This window comes from Ahaetulla prasina, chromosome 6 (assembly GCF_028640845.1).
Source record: "Ahaetulla prasina isolate Xishuangbanna chromosome 6, ASM2864084v1, whole genome shotgun sequence".
Lineage (NCBI taxonomy): Eukaryota > Metazoa > Chordata > Lepidosauria > Squamata > Colubridae > Ahaetulla > Ahaetulla prasina.
Genome location: NC_080544.1, coordinates 12,413,699 through 12,435,929, shown reverse-complemented (window position 1 = coordinate 12,435,929; position 22,231 = coordinate 12,413,699).

Sequence of the window (22,231 nt, the reverse complement as noted above, 5' to 3'; positions counted from 1 at the left end):
AAAAAGTTTTTGGCTTCCCATTGTTTGGCCCTTTTTCCCAGCCCTTTCCCAGCCTTTTTTCATCCCATTTTCGTGGCTTTTTTTGGCATCTATTTTTGAGGCTTTTTTGCCCCATTTTCAAGGCTTTTTTTGCCCTGTTTTTCAGAAAAAACAGGCCAAAAAAAAAAAAATCCTCGAAAATGGGTCCAAAAATGGGCTGAAAAAATCTCCAAAAACAGGCCAAAAAAGCCTTGAATATGGACAGAGAAAAGCCCCCAAAACAGGCTGAAAAAAGCCTCAAAACAAGCTGAAAAAAGGCCCGAAAAAGACCCCAAAAGGCCCAAAAACGGGGCATGCGGAGGCCAAAAAACGGTGGGTGGGTGGGGCTTTGAAAATGTTTGGTCTATAAGATGCATAGACATTTTCACCCCCTTTTGGGAGACAAAAAAAGTGTATCTTATAGTTTGAAACATACGGTAGGTGATAAATAAGTTGGGTTGAGGGCCAAAGTTCTGAGTTATCCCACACTGCTCAACCTCTCCAACATACTGATTGGAATTGAAAACTCAGGAAGTAGAGGAACCGCTACAAGAAAAAGGACCTCCAATCCCTGAGAAATCTAGAAATATATCCCAGTCAATGGTACTGAAAAACACAGAGAGATCCAGTAGGACCAACCCTCCATCTAAATCCTACCATCAATAATCCATGACAATGATCACTAGAGTTTCTGTCCCGAGATTAGTTCTGAATGGTTTCAAATAATCTTTCAAAAAAAGTCAGTTTCCATCCATTATTCCTTGTCTGGCCTTCAGGTGCTTTGGAAAACAACTTGACCCCCCCTCTGTGGCGGCCTCTCAAGTATTGGAAGACTGCTATCATATCTCTCCGGTCCTTCTCTTCACTAGACTAGCCATGCCCAGTTCCTGTAACTGTTCTTCATATGTTTTAGTCTCCAGTCCCCTAATCATCCTGGTTGCTTTCCTCTGCATTTTTTCTAGAGTCTCCACATCTTTTTTATAGTGTGGTGACCAAAACTGGATGCAGTATTCTAGGTGTAGTCTTATTAGGGTTTAATAGAGTGGTATTAGTACCCCACTTGATCTTGATTGTATCTTTCTGTTAATGCAATTTAAGATTGCATTGGCTTTTTTAGCTGCCGCTGCACACTGCTGGCTCATATTTAGCTGATTGTCCACTAAGACTCCAAGATCCCTCTCACAGTCACTGGTTTCCCCCAGTTTATATGTGTGCTTTTGATTTTTCTTACCTAAGTGTAAGAGTTTACTTTTCTTTACATTGAATTTCATTTTGTTAGATGGGGCCCAGTGTTCAAGTCTGTCAAGATCCATCTGGATCTTGAGTCTATCTTCTAGAAAGTTAACTATTCCTGCCAGCTTAGATAGTTCTATTATGTCCACTTGGAGATTTTTTTCTGTCTTATTCTATAATATTCCTTTTAACTATTCATTCAACCAAGGCAGTCATATCTGGTTATATAGCAAGCGTATGTTTATAATGTTAAGTATAACAAGTGATACTCACGGGGAGTGATAAATGAGATTGATGCTTAATTCTAATACCTACCTTGACATTTATTCCAAAGATGTTGTGTTTTTTTTCAAAAAGGCAACGGGACTTTCTTTGTTTTTCCTTGAAGACATTTCACTTCTCATCCAAGAAGCTTCTTCAGTTCTAACTGAAAGGTGGAAAAGAGAAGGATTTTGAGGTCGTCTGGTCATTGAGGTCGTCTGGTCATTAGTACTCTTTCTGAGAGTTGTTGAGGCCACTTGGAGTTTACTGTGCCCTCAAGTTCACTTGGGCAGTGCAAATAGTGTGGAGCTTTCTTGGAACTGGTGAAAGGACTGTGTTGTAAATAGGAGATAGGTGATGTCGTATCGCTCCCGTCTGTTGAGAGAGGGCTGTTCAATCTTAATGTAGATGGCTTCTTTGACCCCTCTTTCAAACCAGTCGGCCTCTCTGACTAGAATGTGGATTTTGCTGTCTTCAAAAGAGCGATCTTTGTCTTTCAAATGTAGATGGACTGCTGACTTGTGTCCTGATGGGTCTGTTCTCCCATGTTGTGCCATGCGTTTGTGAAGTGGTTGTTTTGTTTCTCCTATGTACTGATCTACAAATTGTCTCATGATATTGTACTGCATATATAACATTGCTCAGTTTGTGTTTGGGTGTATTATCTTTGGGGTAGACACACTTCTGCCTTAGTATATTTTTGGGTTTAAAGTGTGTAGATATATTGTGTTGCTTAAAAGTCCTCCTGAGCTTTCAACAGATATTCTTGCAATGTATGGAATGGCAACACTGCTGTGTTTGTTGTCTACAGACATTTACCTTGATGTTTGCATGATGACATCATGGTCAACATTTGGCCACCCCTTGTCTTCCCCCTGTGGATGTCAAGCCCCGACTGGCTTGCCAAACCTGGGGGCAAGGGAGGAAGGGAGAAACAACCGTGGGAACGGCATGGGCCCGGTGGATGGTGTTCCAGTTGCTCCCATCCGACAGCTGCCTGCTCTTCCTTACCAGCTGACTGGTCCTGATTGCAATGCGGCTGCATGCCTTTGTCTAACGACAGCTGACTGGCACTGATTGCAAAGCAGCTAGTAACCGGGAGGAAACTGGAAGGAGGACTGAGAGATGCCGGAAGCTGGCTATATGGGTGGGCTGGGCCGTGGGTGTGACTATGGCTATTTACAGTGCTGGTAGGCAATAGCTCTCAGTGCTGACTTTGCAACTGCTAAGGACTCATTTGTGCCAGATTTCGGTCTTCATTAAACCTGCACACTTGTTTGTTTCCGTGTTTACTTGGGTGGGCTACAGACAAGTCCAAGCGTTTATGTCTGGAGTTGTCTTCTGTTCCAGAGTTGCATAGTTATTAGACCCACAAGTTTGATTCCTGCACTTAGAAACTTCTAAACAGACTATCAGGACAAAATATTGCTAGGCCCTTGTGGCAGCCGAGCTCAGATTCAGTGACAAACCTTGAGCCCTCCTGAAAATTGTTTTTATTGAGCTACGTAAAAATACAATTTCACCGAGTTCCCCTGTCCTGCTGTTTTGGAACCCATTGTTCTTTCTTCAGAAATGAATCTCTCAGGAAAGAACAGCCAGTTCAAGCTTAGGCTGGGAATTTGGGACAAGGACAAGGAAGGGAGAAAGAGCGGGAGAGAAAGACGACTGAAGAAGCAGTGAAAGCTGAAGAGGCTTTCTATTGCTGGAAGAAAACCTAAAATGAGATCTGGGGGGAAAAAACCCACCCATTTATACTTTTGCCATTCTCAGATAAGGCTGATTATCCAGGGACGGAACCATGTTGATGTACGCTCATGAATTATGGATGTATCTGAATTATTAGAGTCTCTAGGAATTGGGCGAGGTATAAATTTAATAAATCACCATTATTGTTGTGGCTGCTGCTATTTCTGGGCTTCATTATACGAGCCCTTATGGACATCATACACTAATAGGCAGTAACATATCTTGCTACATGCCAGTAGTGGGTTCCACTTATCTTCGCTACCAGTTCAGAACTGTTGAGTGCTCGCTTCGCTCGTGCGCAGTGCTTCTGCGCATGCACAGAACCTTCTACACATGCGCAGAGCATCCGTGATGATGTCCCAGTGGGCGGGTGGAGCCTCCCGCTGCCACTAACAGTTCGCTCGAACCAGGGCGAACTGGTAGAAACTCACCACTGCTACATGCCCCACCTGCAAGTGTCAGAAAACACTGATAATGCTACCTAGTTTGGGTAACAGGATCCAACAGTTTCCCTCCTCCTCCTCCTCCTCCTCCTCCTCCTCCTCCTCCTCCTCCTCCTCCTCCTCCTCCTCCTCCTCCACTACCACCACCACCACCTTCTCCTCTCTGCAACCCCACTCTCTTCTAGCACTGATGATGTTCCCTAGTTGGGTCAGGAAATAACTGCAAGAAAACAACCAAGCTCAGAGAGCACCAAGGACCCCTCAAACCTCCTTCTGTTGATAGACCAGAGCAGATCATATTTTATTTATTTATTTGTCACAACGGTATATATGAGCATAAGCATGAAATAACTATACGATATATAAGCATATATATAACATAAGTATGAAATAACTATATGATTTGGATACGATCAAAGGGAACATTAGGACAGGAACGGTAGGCACACTGGTGCTCTTATGCACGCCCCTTACAGACCTCTTAGGAATGGGGTGAGGTCAACAGTAGATAGTCTTTGGTTAAAGCTTTGGGGATTTTGGGAAGAGACCACAGAGTCAGGTAGTGCATTCCAGGCATTAACAACTCTGTTACTGAAGTCATATTTCCTGCAATCAAGATTAAATTAAGCTTAAATCTATTGTGTGCTCGTGTATTGATGCGATTGAAGCAGAAGTAGTCTTCAATAGGAAGGACATTGTAACAGATGATTCTATGAGTTAAACTCAGGTCATGCCGAAGGCGGTGGAGTTCTAAATTTTCTAAACCCAGGATTTCAAGTCTGGTGGCATAAGGTATTTTGTTGTATTCAGAGGAGTGGGGAACGCTTCTTGTGAAATATTTCTGGACACGCTCAATTGTATTCATGTCCGAAATGAGGTGTATACTTCTGATTGGCATTTATTTATTTAGAGCATTTATGTTGGCTGCCCACCTCAAGCAACATGAATCTAGGCAGTGTGTGGAAATCATCAAACAAATGAATTTGATTGGGGTGTGGGCAGTGGTGGGATTCAAGTAATTTAACAACTGGTTCTCTGCTCTAATAATTTCTTCCAACAACCAGTTTGCCAAACTGCTCAGTAAGTTAACAACCGGTTCTCCCGAAGTGGTGCGAACTGGCTGAATCCCACCACTGGGTGTGGGATTGTTTGTATCCTTGGCATTCTGACATGCATTCATCTTGACACAGTTTGGAGATGAAGGGGGGATGGAACCTTCAGTCAAAACAGGATTCCTAACTGATGAGTCAACCACATTCCAATGTAAATGTAATGCCAATGCCAATGTAAAGGCACATGCCATTAAAATGCAACTAAAACAATACAGGGGTGATCTAACCATATTTGATTGAGGACTTTATTCCCTCTCATCCAAAGAGCCAGAGTAGGAACCAAATGTTAACACTCTGGAAAGAGTGCAGAGAAGAGCAACGAAGATAATTAGCGGGCTGGAGGCTAAAACATATGAAGAACGGTTGCCAGAATTGGGTATGTCTAGTTTAATGAAAAGAAGGACTAGGGGCGACATGATAGCAGTCTTCCGATATCTCAGGGGTTGCCACAAAGAAGAGGAGGGTCAACCTATTCTCCAAAACACCAGAAGGCAGGACAAGAAACAATGGATGGAAACTAATTAAGGAGAGAAGCAACCTAGGAGTAAGGAGAAAATTTCCCAAAGTGAGAACAATTAACCAGTGGAACAACTTGCCTCCAGAAGTTGTGAATGCTCCAACAATGAAAGTGTTTAAGAAGACATTGGACAGTCACTTGTCTGGAATGGTATAGGGTCTCCTGCTTGAGTAAGGGATTGGACTAGAACAGGGGTCTCCAACCTTGGCAACTTTAAGACTCATGGACCAACACTGGAAATTTTTTAGAAAATGTTGGATAACCATCTGTCTGACATGGTGTAGGGTTTCCTGCCTGGGCAGGGGGTTGGACTAGAAGGCCTCCAAGGTCCCTTCCAACTCTGTTGTTGTTATTGTTATTGTTATAATACCTCAGCCAGCAAAATGGGAGTTGAAGTCCACAAGTCTTAAAGTTGTCAAGGTTGGAGATCCCTGGACTAGAAGTCCTCCAAGGTTCCTTCCATCTCAGTTATTCTGTTATTCTGATTGTCTTTCCAAACATCTTCAGGGATGGAGCCAACCCTATATTTGGGGCAGGATTCCTCCAAAGGCCAGGAGCATAAAGAGCCCACATTTTCCCCTCCCCCATCTTTATTTATTTATTTATTTTATTTATTTATTTTGTCACAACAATATATATAAGTGTCATACAAAAAGATCATATAGTATATAAACATATATATGAGTAAATATTAGGAGGAATAAGCATATATATATATATATATATATATATATATTTATTTATTTATTTTGTCACAACATCATACAAAAAGATTATATAGTATATACACATATAAACATATATAGGAAGAAGAAAAGAAAAACAATAGGACAGGAACGGTAGGCACGTTTGTGCGCTTATGCACGCCCCTTATGGTCCTCTTAGGAATGGGGTGAGGTCAATAGTAGAAAGTTTTGGTTAAAGCTTTTAGGATTATGGGAAGAGACCACAGAGTCAGGTAAAGTATTCCAAGCACTGATGATTCTGTTGCAGAAGTCATATTTTCTGCAATCTAGATTAAAGCGGTTTACATTAAGTTTAAATCTATTGGTTGCCCTTGTATTATTGCAATTAAAGCTGAAGTAGTCTTTGACAGGAAGGACATTACAATAGATGATTCTGTGAGTTAAACTTAGGTCTTGTCGAAGGCGACGGAGTTCCAAGTTTTCTAAGCCTAGGATTTCAAGTCTGGTGGGATAAGGTATTTTGTTGTTTTCAGAGGAATGGAGAACTCTTCTTGTAAAATATTTCTGGACACGTTCAATTGTATTGATGTCAGAGATGTGGTGAGGGTTCCAAACAGGTGAGCTGTATTCTAGAATTGGTCTAGCAAATGTTTTATATGCTCTGGTTAGTAGTGTGGTGTTTTGGAAAAGAAGCTACGCAAGATTAGGTTTACAACTCTTAGAGCCTTTTTTGCTATGTAGTTGCAGTGGGCTTTGGCACTTAGATCATTTGATATCAAAACTCCAAGGTCTTTAACAGGGTGGGAGTCATCTGTAAGGTTATGTCCACGAAGTATGTACTTAGTGTTTGGGTTTTTTTTTCCAATATGTAAGACTGAGCATTTGCTGGTTGAGATTTGGAGTTGCCAAGTTTTAGACCAAGCGGTTAAATGATCAAGGTCTTTTTGAATGGTAGATGTATTGTCTGTGGTGTTAAATAGTTTGACATCGTCAGCAAATTACAATTACTTGAGATATGGTCACAAAGATCATTAATGTATAGAATAAAGAGTGTTGGTCCAAGGACGCTGCCTTGAGGAACGCCACTCTTGACAGGAACAGGATTTGATAAAGCATTGCCAATTTTGACCACTTGTTGTCTGTTAGACAGAAAAGCAGATATCCATTTGTGGAGGGGTCCTGAGATGCCATAGGATGTTAGTTTAAGGAGAAGTTTATCGTGTACTACTGAGTCAAAAGCTTTGCAGAAGTCTATGTAGATTGCATCTATTGATTTGCCTTGATCTAGATTTGAAGTCCATATGTTTTTGCAGTGGAGAAGTTGTAAGTTACATGATAACTTTTCCTGAAACCAAATTGTTTGTTGGAGAGTAGGTTGTTAGTTTCTAAGTGTGAGGTAATGGATTGATTGATGATAGATTCCATGACTTTGCAGGTGACGCAGCAAAGGGAGATCGGTCTGTAGTTTTCGACTAAGCTGGGGTCTCCTTTTTTGAAGATGGGGATGACTGTGGCTAGTGACCAAAGTTTGGGAAGAGAACTGGTAGTGAAAGCTTTATCAAAGATAATACTTAGGGGTTCAGCTATATTAATGGAAAGTTTTTAAGAAATATGCACATAGACCATCAGGTCCAATAGAAAGCGATGGTTTTAAGTTGTGAAGAGCTTTACCAACGTTGTCTTCTGTGAAATCTATATGAGTTAAATCATCATAGTCATTGCTGGTTCGTTTGTGGAATGTTGGATATGTGTTATCGGAGTTAACAAAAACTGAGCCAAAGAAAATGTTGAAGAGGTTTGCTTTGACTGTTTCGTCATTGCATTCTTTGTTGTTAGAATCTTTTAGTGGTGGGATGGATCTTGAATCTTTAAGTTTACTGTTGACAAAATTATAAAAGGCACGATTGGAATTTGTGCGTAAAGGTTTTCTTCTTGCTTGGTGTGGTAATTTGTGCATTCAGTTTTAATTTGGTTGCATATGTTTCTGTAACGGTTTCTGAAGTTTGTAACATAGCCTTTTTGTTTCTTTTCCAGAGGATTTTTTTGATTGAAGCTTTTTATTGATATGGGTAGTTTGTTTTCTTGGACATGGTAGTCATTCGTGGTACATATAATTTAATGACTCTATTGATTTCAAGTAGGAAGATTCTATAGAGGTCATCAGCGGTTATGCAGGTTGCAAACAGATTTTGCCAGTTCAGAAGTGAAAGATCGTTGTTTATAAGGTCGTAATTGGCTTTCTTGAAGTTGTAGTTGGGAGTTCTGGTGTTATGACGATTTAAGTATGGACGTATATTGAGACGAAAATCAATCATGCAGTGGTCACTGTTTGAAAAAGGTTCTTTAATTTGTATACCGTAAATTGAGTTTGGATTGTTGCAGAAGATGAGGTCAAGGCAGTTGTTGAGTCTTGTATTGTTAGTTACAAGTTGTTCAAGACCTAGGTTTGTAACAGCGTTGTATAGTGTAGTATGGATTGGGTCAGTTGAACATTCATTGGTTGTCCAGTTAATGAGAGGTAGATTTAAGCCACCAAGGAAGATAAGAGGGTATGGGCAAGAGGTAGTCCATGTTAGCATTGAGGTTAGCATATTTGCGTGGGTAATGTCATAGTCGGGGGCTCTGTAGCATAGTAAGAATCAAGAGTAGTGTCAAGGGATAGGTCGCATACTATGGTTTCAGGAAGAGAGAGTTTATGTGCTACTTGGATATTTTTAGATTCAGTGTCTTTTGTAAAGATAGCCACTCCACCACCTCTTGGTTTTCCCGATCTGATCGATAGACTTGATATTCTTTGTTTGAGATAATGGAGTCAGGAAGGGATGAATTCAGCCATGTTTCACAAACAAAATGATATCAAATGTGCCACTGTTTAATAAGAGGATAAATTCAGGTAATTTGTTGACTATGCTTCTTGCATTTATCAATTTGCATTTGAGATCTGATATGATTGGTGTTGAAGAGGTAAGGCGTGCATACCTAGTTTGGGTGTTAGTAGGTTGGGGTTGTGGACAATAGATGGTTGTATAGATGGTTGGATGGTAGTTTGGGTGTTTGGATGGATGGTTGTTTGGATGGCTGGTTGGGTGGATTGTTGGGTGGCTGTTTGGATGGCTGGTTGGATGGCTGTTTGGATGGATGGTTGTTTGGATGGCCGCTTGGATGGCTGTTTGGATGGTTGGTTGGATGGTTGGTTGGATGGCTGGTTGGATTGTTGATTGGATGGCTGTTGGTTGGATAGTTGGTAAGATGGTTGGTTGAATGGGAGGTAGGGGGATGGGTACTTGGTTGAATACTGGGATGGCTGGTTGATTGTTATGGGTGATGGGGGGTTTGGAGGTGATTTTTTGATTGCAGGTTTTATTTTTTATGCAATCAGCATGGTAGTCGATGTATAGGTTGGATTCACCATTGTCTTGTCTTCTTTTAAGTTCTGTGCGAAGTTCACGAGCGTATCCTTTGTAGAAAGGATAGGTCAGGACGTGATCTAAGTTTACTGTAGGTAGGGTTGGATTTAGCAATTGAGTTTATAGTCTTTATGAATTTGCGCTTTGCTGTCCTCATTAGTGCATATAACTCTACAAAATCTTGGTGCTGTTGTCCCATCGCTGTTTTATATTCTGGTCCATCTCTGGAGACAGCAATTATTTCATTTGGGAGATGGTTGATGAATTATAATTTCCAATGATGTTGTGAATCTTATTGATATCTGGTTCATTTGTGTTTTCAAGTCCAAATAATATTGCATTATTATTTTTGTCCTCTCCATTGCATCTCTGATTAGTTGATTAGTAGTTGTTTGTTGATTGGGTTGTGTTGTATTAATTTGATGTCTAGGTTGAGTTGTAAGTTGTATATTTTGTGGTGATAGATGAGTTTGGAAGAGATTTAGATCATTAGAGTTTTCATTTTTTAGTGTTGAAATTTGTTTTATCAAATCTGTGAAACTTTGTTCAATAACTGATAGAATTTTTTTTTCTAAGTTTTGTTCAATATTTTGAATTCTTTTTTCTAGGTTTTGTTCAATATTATGAATTCTTTTTTCTAGGTTTTGTTCAATAGTTGTAATCTTTTCATATATATATATATGTATATATAGGAAGAAGAAAAGAAAAACAATAGGACAGGAACGGTAGGCACGTTTGTGCTCTTATGCACGCCCCTTATGGTCCTCTTAGGAATGGGATGAGGTCAATAGTAGAAATTTTTTGGTTAAAGGTTTTAGGATTATGGGAAGAGACCACAGAGTCAGGTAAAGTGTTCCAAGCACTGATTATTCTGTTACAGAAGTCATATTTTCTGCAATCTAGATTAAAGCGGTTAGCATTAAGTTTAAATCTATTGGTTGCTCTTGTATTATTGCAATTAAAGCTGAAGTAGTCTTTAACAGGAAGGACATTACAATAGATGATTCTATGAGTTAAACTTAGGTCTTGTAGAAGGCGACCGAGTTCCAAGTTTTCTAAGCCTAGGATTTCAAGTCTGGTGGGATAAGGTATTTTGTTGTTTTCAGAGGAATGGAGAACTCTTCTTGTAAAATATTTCTGGACAAGTTCAATTGTATTGATGTCAGAGATGTGGTGAGGGTTCCAGATAGGTGAGCTGTATTCTAGAATTGGTCTAGCAAATGTTTTATATGCTCTGGTTAGAAGTGTAGTGTTTTTGGAAAAGAAGCTACGCAAGATTAGGTTTACAACTCTTAGAGCCTTTTTTGCTATATAGTTGCAGTGGGCTTTGGCACTTAGATCATTTGATATGAAAACTCCAAGGTCTTTAACAGGGTGGGGTCATCTGTAAGGTAATGTCCATCTAGTATGTACTTAGTGTTTGGGTTCTTTTTCCTATATGTAAGACTGAGCATTTGCTGGTTGAGATTTGGAGTTGCCAAGTTTAGACCAAGCGGTTAGATGATCAAGGTCTTTTGAATGATAGTGTTGTCTGTGGTGTTAAATAGTTTTACATCGTCAGCAAAGAGAACACAATTACTTGCGATATGATCACAAAGATCATTAATGTATAGTATGAAGAGTGTTGGTCCAAGGACGCTGCCTTGAGGAACGCCACTCTTGACAGGAACAGGATTTGATAGAGCATTGCCAATTTTGACCACTTGTTGTCTGTTAGACAGAAAAGCAGATATCCAATTGTGAATGGGTCCTGAAATGCCATAGAATTTTAGTTTTAGGAGGAGTTTATCATATACTACTGAGTCAAAAGCTTTGCAGAAGTCTATGTAGATTGCATCTATTGATTTGCCTTGATCAAGATTTGAAGTCCATATGTTTTTGCAGTGGAGTAGTTGTAAGTTACATGATAACTTTTTCCTGAAAACCAAATTGTTTGTTGGAGACCTAGGTTTGTAACAGCGTTGTATAGTGTAGTATGGATTGGGTCAGTTGAACATTCATTGGTTGTCCAGTTAATGAGAGGTAGATTTAAGTCACCAGGAAGATAAGAGGGTATGGGCAAGAGGTAGTCCATGTTAGCATTGAGGTTAGCATATTTGCGTGGGTAATGTCATAGTCGGGGGCTCTGTAGCATAGTAAGAATCAAGAGTAGTGTCAAGGGATAGGTCGCATACTATGGTTTCAGGAAGAGAGTTTATGTGCTACTTGGATATTTTTAGATTCAGTGTCTTTTGTAAAGATAGCCACTCCACCACCTCTTCGGTTTTCCGATCTGATCGATAGACTTGATATTCTTTGTTTGAGATAATGGAGTCAGGAAGGATGAATTCAGCCATGTTTCACAAACAAAATGATATCAAATGTGCCACTGTTTAATAAGAGGATAAATTCAGGTAATTTGTTGACTATGCTTCTTGCATTTATCAATTTGCATTTGAGATCTGATATGATTGGTGTTGAAGAGGTAAGGCGTGCATACCTAGTTTTGGGTGTTAGTAGGTTGGGGTTGTGGACAATAGATGGTTGTATAGATGGTTGGATGGCTGTTTGGATGGCTGTTTGGATGGCTGGTTGGATGGCTGTTTGGATGGCTGGTTGGGTGGATTGTTGGGTGGCTGTTTGGATGGCTGGTTGGATGGCTGTTTGGATGGCTGCTTGGATGGCTGCTTGGATGGCTGTTTGGATGGCTGGTTGGATGGCTGTTTGGATGGCTGGTTGGATGGCTGTTTGGATGGCTGTTTGGATGGCTGTTTGGATGGCTGTTTGGATGGCTGGTTGGATGGCTGGTTGGATGGCTGTTTGGATGGCTGGTTGATTGTTATGGGTGATGGGGGTTTGGAGGTGATTTTTGATTGCAGGTTTTATTTTTATGCAATCAGCATGGTAGTCGATGTATAGGTTGGATTCACCATTGTCTTGTCTTCTTTTAAGTTCTGTGCGAAGTTCACGAGGCGTATCCTTTGTAGAAAGGATAGGTCAGGACGTGATCTAAGTTTACTGTAGGTAGGGTTGGATTTAGCAATTGAGTTTATAGTCTTTATGAATTTGCGTTTGCTGTCCTCATTAGTGCATATAACTCTACAAAATCTTGGTGCTGTTGTCCCATCGCTGTTTTATATTCTGGTCCATCTCTGGAGACAGCAATTATTTCATTTGGGGAGATGGTTGATGAATTATAATTTCCAATGATGTTGTGAATCTTATTGATATCTGGTTCATTTGTGTTTTCAAGTCCAAATAATATTGCATTATTATTTTTGTCCTCTCCATTGCATCTCTGATTAGTTGATTAGTAGTTGTTTGTTGATTGGGTTGTGTTGTATTAATTTGATGTCTAGGTTGAGTTGTAAGTTGTATATTTTGTGGTGATAGATGAGTTTGGAAGAGATTTAGATCATTAGAGTTTTCATTTTTTAGTGTTGAAATTTGTTTTATCAAATCTGTGAAACTTTGTTCAATAACTGATAGAATTTTTTTTTCTAAGTTTTGTTCAATATTTTGAATTCTTTTTTCTAGGTTTTGTTCAATATTATGAATTCTTTTTTCTAGGTTTTGTTCAATAGCTTGTAATCTTTTCATATATATATATATATATATATATGAAGAAGAAGAAGAAAAAGAAAAACAATAGGACAGGAATGGTAGGCACATTTGTGCTCTTATGCACGCCCCTTATAGTCCTCTTAGGAATGGGGTGAGGTCAATATTAGAAAGTTTTTGGTTAAAGCTTTTGGGATTATAGGAAGAGACCACAGAGTCAGATAAAGTATTCCAAGCACTGATGATTCTGTTATAGAAGTCATATTTTCTGCAATCTAGATTAAAGCGGTTAACGTTAAGTTTAAATCTATTGGCTGCTCTTGTGTTATTGCAATTAAAGCTGAAGTAGTCTTTAACAGGAAGGACATTACAATAGATGATTCTATGAGTTAAACTTAGGTCTTGTCGAAGGCGACGGAGTTCCAAGTTTTCTAAGCCTAGGATTTCAAGTCTGGTGGGATAAGGTATTTTGTTGTTTTTAGAGGAATGAAGAACTCTTCTTGTAAAATATTTCTGGACTTGTTCAATTTTATTGATGTCAGAAATGTGGTGAGGGTTCCAGACAGGTGAGCTGTATTCTAGAATTGGTCTAGCAAATGTTTTATATGCTCTGGTTAGTAGTGTAGTGTTTTTGGAGAAGAAGCTACGCAAGATTAGGTTTACAACTCTTAGAGCCTTTTTTGCTATGTAGTTGCAGTGGGCTTTGGCACTTAGATCATTTGATATGAAAACTCCAAGGTCTTTAACAGGGTGGGGGTCATCTGTAAGGTAATGTCCATCAAGTATGTACTTAGTGTTTGGGTTCTTTTTTCTAATATGTAAGACTGAGCATTTGCTGGTTGAGATTTGGAGTTGCCAAGTTTAGACCAAGTGGTTAGATGATCAAGGTCTTTTTGAATGGTAGATTTCTGTGGTGTTAAATAGTTTGACATCGTCAGCAAAGAGAACACAATTATTTGAGATATGGTCACAAAGATCATTTATGTATAGTATGAAGAGTGTTGGTCCACGAACGCTGCCTTGAGGAACGCCACTCTTGACAGGAACAGGATTTTTATTTATTTATTTATTTATTTATTTTATTTTTATATTATTATTATTATTATTATTATTATTATTATTATTATTATTATTATTATTATTATTATTATTATTATTATTATTATTATTTTTATACCGCCCTTCTCCCGAAGGACTCAAGGCGGTGTACAGGCAAAAATAAAACAGGCAATACAATGTACAATTTAAAATGCAAATTAAAAAACTTATTTTATAATTAGCCTAAAAAGTTTAAAATATATAATAAACTAAAACCCCATTTAAAATTATTAATAAAAAATTTAAAATCGATAAAATTTAAGCCAGCCCATACGAATGAAAAGATGTGTCTTCAGTTCACGACGGAAGGTCCAAGGTCAGGTATTTGGCGTAAACCCGGGGAAGCTCGTTCCAGAGTGTGGAGCCCCACAGAGAAGGACCTTCCCCTGGGGGCCGCCAGCCGACATTGCTTGGCGGACGGCACCCTGAGAAGTCCCTCTCTGTGAGGCGTGCACGGTCGGTGGGAGGCATGCGGTAACAGCAGGCGGTCCCGTAAGTACCCAGGCCCTAAGCCATGGAGCGCTTTAAAGGTCGTAACCAAAACCTTAAAGTGCACTCGAAAGGCCACAGGTAGCCAGTGCAGTCTGCGCAGGAGCGGTGTTACGTGGGAGCTATGCGTAGCTCCCTCTATCACCCGCGCAGCTGCATTCTGGACTAACTGAAGCCTCCGAGTGCACCTCAAGGTGAGCCCCATGTAGAGAGCATTACAATAATCCAAGCGAGAGGTAACGAGCACATGAGTGACTGTGCTCAAGGCATCCCGATCAAGGAAGGGGCGCAACTGCCGAACCAGGCGAACCTGGTGGAAGGCCCTCCTGGAGACGGCCGTCAAATGATCCTCAAATGACAGCCGTTCATCCAGGAGGATACCTAAGTTGCGCACCCTATCCTTTGGGGCCAATAACTCGCCTCCAACAGTCAGCTGCGGCTGCAGCTGACTGAATCGGGATGCCGGCATCCACAGCCACTCCGTCTTGGAGGGATTAAGCTTGAGCCTGTTATTTTATTAAATTTTTATAATTTGATAGAGCATTGCCAATTTTGACCACTTGTTGTCTGTTAGACAGAAAAGCAGATATCCATTTGTGAAGGGGTCCTGAAATGCCATAGAATTTTAGTTTTAGGAGAAGTTTATCGTATACTACTGAGTCAAAAGCTTTGCAGAAGTCTATGTAGATTGCATTTTTACTTGAAAAGGTCAGAACCACAAACCAACTGACTGTATTTTTCCATCCCTGCAGTAAGCTTTTCTTTCCGGTTTAAATTCTCCTCCTATACCACACCTCCATTGGCAAGGCTGACATTATGTCACAGGACAGGGTGGGGACAAATGACAATCCTGTTGCCATGCCAGAGTACAAATGTCACCCCTTATGTACTTTTCTGCACAAGTACGAAAGAGCTGGCTTGCATTTTGACCTCCGATCTCATTTTGGCATTGCGGCGGTTAGGAACAGATGTCTCTGTACAGTATATAAATATGTATGAGTGCATAATCTAGTGATTGTTGTGATGGACCAGGAAGAATAGATGCAAGCTATTCTGATGCTTCTTCATGCAACAGTCATCAGTTTCCTTCTCTACTTGTAGCATCATGCTAGTAAAGAGAGAGAGAGAGAGAGAGAGAGGGAGAGAAGAGAGGGAGAGAGTTATTTCCTGCAGAGGAGCTGCAGTGATGACCTTGAAGAAGATATATCGAGACCATTAACAAAATGTGTTCAGCCCTAGAAAACAAGAACTTGGTAGAAAGAAACTGAAGAGTGTCTTGCCTTGTGTCTAAGAGAGAAAAGGAAAACAAGGCTTCCAAGATTCTGTTATTATAGCAAATCTCAATAAAATTAGAATAGAATAGAATAGAATAGAATAGAATAGAATAGAATAGAATAGAATAGAATAGAATAGAATAGAATAGAATTTTTTATTGGCCAAGTATGATTGGACACACAAGGAATTTGTCTTTGGTGCATACACTCTCAGTGCACTTAAAGGAAAAGATCAAAAAGAATTCTAAGGTACAATACTTAATGATAGTCATAGGTTACAAATAAGCAATCAGGAGCCAATCAATATCAATATAAATCATAAGGATACAAGCAACAAAGTTATAGTCATAAGTGGAAGGAAATGGGAATGGTGAGAAGATTAATAGTAGTGTAGATTTAGTAAATAGTTTGACATTGTTGAGGGAATTATTTGTTTAGCAGAGTGATGGCATTTGGGAAGAAACTGTTCTTGTGTCTAGTTGTTCTGGTGTGCAGTGCTCTGTATCGTCGTTTTGAGGGTAGGAGTTGAAACAATTATGTCCAGGATGTGAGGGGTCTGTAGATATTTTCACAGCCCTCTTTTTGACTCGTGCAGTATACAGGTCCTCCATGGAAGGCAGGTTGGTAGTCATTGCTTTTTCTGCAGTTCTAATTATCCTCTGAAGTCTGTGTCTGTCTTGTTGGGTTGCAGAACCGAACCAGACAGTTATAGAGGTGCAGATGACAGACTCAATAATTCCTCTGTAGAACTGGATCAGCAGCTCCTTGGGCAGTTTGAGCTTTCTGAGTTGGCGCAGAAAGAACATTCTTTGTTGTCCTTTTTTGATGACATTTTTGATGTTAGCTATCTATTTTAGATCTTGCAATATGGTAGAACCTAGAAATTTGAAGGTTTCTACTGTTGATACTGTGTTGTTTAGTATTGTGAGAGGTGGAAGCATGGAAGGGTTTCTCCTAAAGTCTACCACCATTTCTACGGTTTTGAGTATGTTCAATTCCAGATTGTTCCGGTTGCATCACGAAGCTAGTTGTTCAACCTCTCGTCTGTATGCAGATTCATCATTGTCTTGACTGAGACCGATGTCTGTTGTGTCAGCTCCTTCCCGGGGTCCCGTGGTAATCTTCTTCTGCAAGTCTCTGGCTGTCAATCATATCAGGAATGCAATGTCCGTTAGAGTTCGTGCTCAAACATTCCTGTTGAGTTCAAAACATTAATCTCTCCTCCCCCCTTAATTATGTCAGACCGACACTCTTAAAGGGCCCTCTCTACTTAACTTGAATCCAAGAGCTATTTACATTAGAAATAAAATCCCATGCTATCTAACAACTGAATATAAGAAGTACAAAAAGAGATGAAGATTGGAGTGGAGGCTGACACTGGGTTAACAATTTGCAGTGTTTTTGTGCTGAGAGAAAGATTTAGAAGTTAACCAAAGGGCAGTGGTAGCCCTCCCCATCTGTCTGTCTGTCTCTCTGTCTCTCTCTTTGTTTGTCTGTCTGGCTGTCTGGCTGTCTGTCTCTGTCTCTGGCTGTCTCATCTTTGTTTCTTTCGCTGTCTGTCTCTGTCTGTCTCTGTTTCTTTGTCTGTCTCTGTCTCTCTCTGTGTGTGTCTTTCTCTCTCTCTCTCTCTCTCTTTGTTTCTTTCGCTGTCTCTCCGTCTCTCTGTCTCTGTTTCTCTATCTCTCTGTCTGTCTGTCTCTCTGTCTGTCTGTCTGTCTCTCTCTCTCTCTCTCTCTCTTTGTTTCTTTGTCTGTTTCTCTCTGTCTTTGTCTCCTGCCTCTGTGTCTACGGGGATGTGGTGGCTCAGTGGATAAGATGGTGAGCTTGTCGATCGAAAGATCGGCAGTTCAGTGGTTTGAATCCCGAGTGCCGTGTAACGGTGTGAGCTCCCGTTACTTGTCCCAGCTTCTGCCAACCTAGCAGTTCAAAAGCACGTAAAAAATGCAAGTAGAAAAATAGGGACCACTTTTAATGGGAAGGTAACAGTGTTCCATGCGCCTTTGGCATTTAGTCATGCCAGCCACATGACCACGGAGACGTCTTTGGACAACTCTGGCTCTTCGACTTTGAAATGGAGATGAGCACCGCCCCCTAAAGTCAGGAACGACTAGCACGTATGTTCGAGCGGAACCTCTACCTTTACCTCTGTGTCTCTGTGCCTGTGTCTGTCTATCTGTCTCTGTCTCTGTCTCTGTTTCTCACTCTCTCTCTTTGTTTTTGTCTCTCTCTGTCTCTCTCTGTCTCTGTCTCTCTCTTTGTTTCTTTTGCTGTCTGTCTGTCTGTCTCTCTCTCTGTCTCTCTGTCTCTCTGTCTCTGTCTGTCTCTTTCTCTCTGTCTCTCTCTCTGTCTCTCCCTCTCCCTCTCCCAGAAATTATTTAGCCAAAGGGATTAAGGTCAAGACATCAAGTAGAAAACTGATGAAGATCTCTCCATTAAAGATGCTTACCATACACATCCTGTAGAGCAAGGATAAAGGCCAAAATTACCCAGTGTTTTAGAAAAGAGGTTTTTCCATATGGTAAATGCAGGTTAATGAGAAGCAATAATATTTTGCAAATTGGGTGATTTGCAAATGGCTTGGAAAATAAGGGTTTGTTTTTTCTTTAAATGCGCTCAGCAAAATTCAGCCTGAAAACCAGAAAGCACTCTTAATGTTTCGGATATCTGCCACCTTTCTTAGATGTGACAGGATCCAGAGGACCGAAATTAGGCTGGTGATCCAATCAAAATTTTACACAGCTCATCAAATATTCTTTTGCTGCTGGAACAGGAGCCAAAAAATGGAAGGAAATATTTATCCCAGGCAAATATACATGTCTCAGAATAATGATAATAACAGGGAGAAATTATGCATTATAATGATCGTTTGGAGGTGGGAGGTACTTCCAATGTAATCTACCACATAGATTGCCCCGTGATTATGTAGGATAAATGAGGAGGAAGCTAACCACCAGACTGCAAGAACACAAGCACAAGTTGCCAGATGAGGAGACCTGAATTCCTTGGTACCCTCACATGTAATGAACAAGGATACACATTCAATTTCACATCTACTAAGATTGTTGGACGAGCAGGCACAAAAACAGCCAGGGAAGTGATTGAAGTCTGGGAAACAGGCCCCTAACAGGAGGAGCTAACAGGAGATGCTGAATTACCACCAGCTTATCAAATACTTAGGAATCATGGGCTTGGCAGCACAAGGAAATGATGGCCAATTGCCAGCCATCAACACACCAACCAGCCAATAGGAAGCCACCACACAAACAAGACTCACATAGAAGCCTAAAGCACAAATTTCAGTAGAGATAAATTCCCTGAAGCTGTACTCCAATATGACTCTGAAAGCTTGGAAGGGTAAATCTCTGATCCCGGTGACCGACCCAAATCTGATCTCAGAAATATTGGTGTCCAGTGTTCTGCAGTAATGCTGCTCACTGCGACACATCAGTTGGGCATTGGGAGGCCAAATCAATCTGTCATGACTTAGTCCCTGCAGATCTGGTGATACAAAAGACCCACAAATCTTTGCATGAGTTTCAATTTTAAAAATGTGGTTAGGTGTGACCAACCACACGTTTCTTCCTTCTCTGCTGTTCATGGCTTATTAGGGAATGCTTAGTTCAGTGCAAGAGGATATAAATCCCTCCCTATGAGAAACAGTGACGTCATCCTCATTAAAAAAAGAGAGAGAGGCAATGAGAAAGAATGTTGAACCCAGAAGGTTGGTGACATCATCTTCTTGGAGCAAAGTGTTTGGGAATGTGATTACTACAACAAAGATGATTAGGCGACTGGAGGCTAAAACAGATAAGGAATGGTAGTTGGAACTGGGTATGTCTAGTATAATGAAAAGAAGGACTAGGGGAGACATGATAGCAGTCTTCCAATATCTCAGGGGCTGCCACAAAAAAGAGGGAGTCAAACAATTCTCCAAAGTACCAGAAGGCAGGACAAGAAGCAACGGATGAAAACTAGTGAAGGAGAGAAGCAACCTACAACTAAGGAGAAATTTTCTGACAGTGAGAACAATTAATCAGTGGAACAACTTGCCTCCAGAAGTTGTGAATTCTCCAACATTGGATGTTTTTAAGAAGAGATTGGACAACCATTTGTCTGAAATGGTATAGGCCAGTGGTGGTATTCACTTACCTTTGCTACTGGTTTGCAAATGTGAGAATAATGAATAAAAGAATAAAAATACAATAACAGGGAGGATAGGCGCATTAGTGCCCTTATGCACACCCCTTCTACTGACTACTTAAGTATAAAGTAAGGTCCACGGAAGTCAATTTGTGACTGAAACTATGAAAATTTGTAGCTGAGACAACTGAATCAGATAGGGCAGGGGTCTGCAAACTTGGCTCTTTTAAGACTTGTGGACTTCAATTCCTAGAGTTCTTCAGCCAGCTGTGCTCTGGAGGAACTCTGGGAGTTGAAGTCCACAAGCCTTAAAAGTGCCAAGTTTGCAGTCCCTGGAGATAGGGCATTCCAGACTTTGACAACTCTATTACAGAAATCATATTTTTTACAATAAAGTTTAGAACGATTGACATTGAGTTTAAAGTGGTTGTTTGTGCGTGTATTCTTGTGATTAAACCAAAATAAGCCATTTACAGGTAAAGTATTGCTACGTATAATTGTGTATGCAATACTTAGCTCTGACCGCAAGTGACACAATTCTAAGTTATCCAGATGGAGAATTTTGAGCCTAGTAGCATAGAGAATTCTCTTGTGTACAGAAGAGTGCAAGACTTTTCTTGTGAACACCTCTACACATCTGTATAGAGGTGATGGTGGGTGATTTCTGCATGACCCCGTGGCACTTACTTGTGTGCTTTTTTTCAGGGGTGGGCTTTCAAAATTTTAGCAAGGGGTTCTCTGCCTGGTTACTGGGTGGGCCTGGCCAGGGTGGGTGTGGCTTAATCAGCCTCTTGTACCATGGCAGGGGGAGCATTTTAGCCCTCCCAGGGCTCCAGATGCTTTCCTCAAGCATCTAGAAGAGTGAAAATGGCCTCCCCATTTCTGGCCTTCTCAAGCTTCTGGTAGGCCTGTTTTTCACTCTCCCTGAGCCTCTGTGTGAGCCCTGCACTTACCTGCATCCAAAACGGGCCGCATGGGGACTACTGGGAGGGGAGGGGAGGGGTGGGTGGGGTGGGGCCAGCCAGGAGTGGGATTTGGGGGTTCTCTGAACTGCATAGAATCTTAGCTAGAGGTTCTCCTGAACCCCTGCGAACCCCCAGCAGCCCAACCCTGGGTTTTTTTTCAATCCCAGTGTTGTTGAACAGCCACAGAAGACGGCCAAGTGAGATCATTCAAAGAGTTAAAATGAAGCACCCTCAGGATACTGAAGATATGCATCTCTCTTTCTCTCTTTTCCCCTGGATCCAGATGGGAAATAGCTACATCTTATACTTCAAAAAATATGGTATATATAAAGAATGTATATCTCGGCTAGCTCAGCCACAGTTGTGTCAGACGCTGTGAGAAGCAACAAGCCAACTTGGTTTTCTTTCTAATTGTGACCTCGTTTATTGGGCCTGCTACAAACTGGGTCTCAGTAAAAGTCGAGGTCTCTCTGTATAAAATCAGTGCTGAGAGCTTTTGCCTGTCAGCCCCTTTTAAACATCCCGCGCTGCTCATGCCCCGCCCCATGGCTGAACTGCTCCATTGATTGGATGCCTGGCTGCTCTCTCCCTCCTCATCTGACAGCCTCAGCTGCCATGTCATCAGCTAAATCCCGGAACTCAAGCAGCTCTTCCTAATGCCCAGGTATCATCTCCCTCTATCCCGGCCACCAGTGTGCTGATTCATTTCTCATGCTTGCCAAATGCAGATCCCTGCAACCCTCAAACAAGTCCTTGATATGTCATCCCTCTGGATCTTTGATTAGGGGCTCCTCCCATGATCCGTATCTCTGTAGTGTCATGTGTTGAGCCAGAGCTGGGCTCAACAGAATATATAGAACGTGTATATATAGAACATATACATAGAACATATTTTATATTAAACTAACCTTGCGTATGTTAAACTAATCTTGTGTAGGTTCTTCTCTGGTAATATTGTACTACTAACTAGAGCATACAAAACATTTGCTAGACCAATTCTTGAATACAGCTCATGTTTCTGGAACTCGCACTGCATATCGGAAATAAAAACAATTGAGAAAGTCCAGAGATATTTCACAAGAAGAATCCTCCATTCCTCTACCCACAATAAAATATCTTATGCCATCTGTTGTGTCCCTCTCCTCCGCTGACGGCCGGGTCAGGGAAATCTGAATCAGACGTGCCGCTGCAGCTCTGCCAAAGTCCTAGCAAAGTCCTCAGGGCAGGCAGGAGACCAGAAAGTGACTTCAGCAAGATATGTTTAGACTTTGCCTGACTCAGAGAATGCCAGAAAGCAGGTCC